Here is a 3,613-nt window from a genome sequence, read left to right on the forward strand (position 1 = left end):
AGATATATACACACACACATATACATATATATACACACACACGCATATATGTATATGTATATACCTATGTGTGCGTGCATCTTTGTGTCTGTGTTTGTCCTTTCACCACCACTTAACAACCAGTGTTTTGGTGTGCTTTCGTCCGTGTAACTTCTCGGTTCGGCCAAATGGACTGATAGAATAAGTAGTAGGCTTAAAAAAATAAGGCGTGGTGTAGTTCAATTGAAAAAAAAACATTCAAGGCCGTACCTCAGTATGGCCGTATTCAAATGACACAAGTAAAAGATAAAAGATATACATACACACACGTGCACGCACACGCACACATGCGCACGCACACGCACACACACACGCATATGATATAAAAGTTTAAAAGTTTACACTGATTTTTAAATAGTTGAAATAGAAAGATGTGACTTATGTCGCAACTGTATTGATTCTGACTAATGTTTGAAGCTTGTCCTATTTTTGTCGGGAGTTCATGGCTCAAAATAGTTTATGTTTAGGATAGGACTATCCAAAACATAAACTTATTCGAGTTATGCACTACCCATAAAAATAGGACAAGCTTCAAATAAAAGTCAGAAGCAAGACAGTTGCGGCATAACCCAATTCTTTCTATCTCAACTTTTGAAAATTAGTGTAAATTGTCAAACAGGTTAAATCTTTAAATTTAATTAGAAAAATTTTCAACTATTCTCAGTGCATTTTCAACTGTTAGTTTTTCTATATTTCTAACCGTGTAGAATAAAATAATTTTATTTCATTTGTGTGTGTGTGTGTATGTATGTGTGTGTGTGTGTGTGTGTGTGTGTGTGTGTGTGTGTGTGTGTGTGTGTGTGTGTGTGTGTGTGTGTGTGTGTGCATTTATATATATATATGTATGTATGTATGTATGTATGTATGTATACATGTATGTATGAATTATGTATGCATGTATGCGTGTATGTATGCATAAACGTAAGTATGTATATATATCATTGTCCATGATGTGTGCCGTACTTAATGATCTGGTCCATGAGATTAATCGACAAGCCGATACAAATGATATCGATATTGGAACAAAGGCACCAATCATGGAACTATGCCGTCATACATTTGTAAGCAAGGTCGTTGAGGACAATACAAGTACTTAAAAAGTGCGACAGTGTATTTTCTTATGTGGTATCTTTCTGGGCAATTATACGTGAGTATGCTTTCGGTCTTGGTACTAGTGAAAAGGATTAATGTTTAAACATTAGGATAATATAAATGTCTGTGTGTGTGTGTGTGTGTGCATATTTGTAACAACGTGTTTTATTGTATCCGCGTGGGCGTATGAATGTACATGTGTGAGAGTTTGCCGATCTGTATGTGAGCATAGAACAACATAAATTAAGGTCAACCAATTATGATTCGAATACGTATGATGCGCATGCGTGAATTACGTCATCTGATGATTGTATTAACAACGTATATAACAACGAAAACAACGAGAACAATAACAGCAGCAGCAACAACAGCAACAACAACAACAACAACAACAACAACAATAATAATAATAATAATAATAATAATAATAATAATAATAATTTTTTTCTCTGTATTAAACTTTAAACTCGTCTAATTAACGCCCGCAATGATTAGCCTATATTGAGACTTCTCATAGACAGGCAATCCCTCAGCTAACCAACATACTGGATATTAATTGGCCGAGTCATCCGGAATAACAACTCTGGAAATAAATATATGACGTTTATCGAATGATTCTTTTCTGTCTCTTTCAGCTGTTGCTTAGATAAACGCACTGACATTATAAAGGTTAGCATTATCGTTTCAATCCCTAGAGCATTCGCCCGCTCTTTTTTCTTTTTTTTTTTTTTGCTTTTTCTTTAATATATAAACAATCACGAATGCTACTGAACTAGTTCATTTGTTTTTATGGTACTCATTGTAGCCGGCGTCATTTAACTATAGTTATTGATTAATTCTAGTTCATATAACCTATTCTATTTTCCGATCCTAATGATGCATCGTACTGAAGCGAATCATATAATCTATCTGCTATCTTCAGACTTTTCACATTTCAGTCTGAACGAACAAGAATTCCCTAAGGTTTCCAATGTTAGTTACCAATTTTCTACTTGTAAACTAAGGCCTAAATAATTAACTTAATACGAAGGTTGTTCAATATTAAGGAACCAAGCAAGCGTTAAAGTGGCATAAACGATAGATTGAAAGAATACCAGAGTGCGTTTACATTTTGTTCGTATTGTTTTGAGTTCAAATCCTCTGGGAGCAGCTTATTATAAGTTGAGGGGGGAAGGGAGATCGATAAATTAATATCTATTTGAGGCCTATTTAATCAGTTATAACTCTCTCTTATGATTTTATGGCCTTATACTAACAACGAGAAAAAGTAAAAAATAATGGAACCTTAGGAATCTGTAGAATAGACAAAAAACAAGGGAGCACCGGAGAACAGGTTAAACCTTGCAGTTTCCAGTGCCGTTCATTCACGTGTCAAGTTAAACTCCGCACAAAATTTACTTTGACCTTCATGGTCTGGACATGCAGCACGAATGGAAAAGTCAAGCTTCTCACCCCATTTCACGTCTTATTCAGCGAGCTCACTTCAGGGAAAAGACCACGGGGTTGCCCTTTTTGAAGATGAAAGGACCAACTAGAAGAAGAAGAAGAAGAAGAAGAAGAAGAAGAAGAAGAAGAAGAAGAAGAAGAAGAAGTGAAAGAAGAAGAAGAAGAAGAAGAAGAAGAAGAAGAAGAAGAAGAGAGAAGAAGAAGAAGAAGAAGAAGAAGAAGAAGAAGAAGAAGAAGAAGAAGAAGAATGGGGGGATAGTGTTCAAAAATTTAGTTAAAAACATTAGCAAAAGAATTTCTAGCCTCTCCTCTGATAGGGACATTTTTAATACCGTTGCCCCAGTATATAATAAGGCTCTAAAAGATAGTGGTTTTAACGAGGAAATAACCTATACACCTGCCACCAGTCCAGTAATAAAGAAAAAGAAACATATAAATAGGAAAATTATCTGGTTCACACCCCGCTACTCACCCGAAGGGACCTTTAATATAGCCAAGTATTTCTTAGCACTGATAGACATTTTCCAGTCAACCATAGTTACAGAAAGCTCTTCAACAGACAGCTCAACTGCTAATTTTTTTAATATAATCGCACATAACCCACAAAAACCGCAATATGAAACCAGCTGTTCATGCAGGGAGAAATTGTTTTATAGGTTTATTGCTCATATATTTTTTACACATATTTTTTTCTGTTTTCTCCTTTCCACCCTGCTTTTTTCCTGTGCGTCTATAGACGTGTACATGGAACCTTTTGCACGCGCTTGCGGATGTGTGTGTATATGCGGGTACGTGCGTATATAGATGTGTGTGCGTGCTTGCGAGAATGTGCGCATATAGACGCGTTTTGCTCTTATAGCTTTTTCACACGTTTTTATATTTTTTTCTGTATTTTGCCTTTAGCCCTTTTTTATTCTTGGGCATGTGCAATTATTGACGTGTGTATAAACCTTTTTGGCGCGCGTGTGTATGGTTGCGAGCGTGTTTCGCACGTGTGTGTGTGTGTGTGAGCGTGTATGCGGGTATATATATACAT

General features: G+C 35.9%; 1 protein-coding gene across 1 annotated transcript in view; it reads left to right on the forward strand.

Moving 5' to 3' along the window:
* Positions 1 to 3,613, forward strand: part of LOC106882987 (palmitoyltransferase ZDHHC20-B) — a 402,487-nt gene that overhangs the window by 83,854 nt on the left and 315,020 nt on the right. The gene's annotated exons all lie outside the window — the stretch shown is intronic.

The sequence above is a fragment of the Octopus bimaculoides genome, chromosome 16, assembly GCF_001194135.2.
Source record: "Octopus bimaculoides isolate UCB-OBI-ISO-001 chromosome 16, ASM119413v2, whole genome shotgun sequence".
NCBI lineage: Eukaryota > Metazoa > Mollusca > Cephalopoda > Octopoda > Octopodidae > Octopus > Octopus bimaculoides.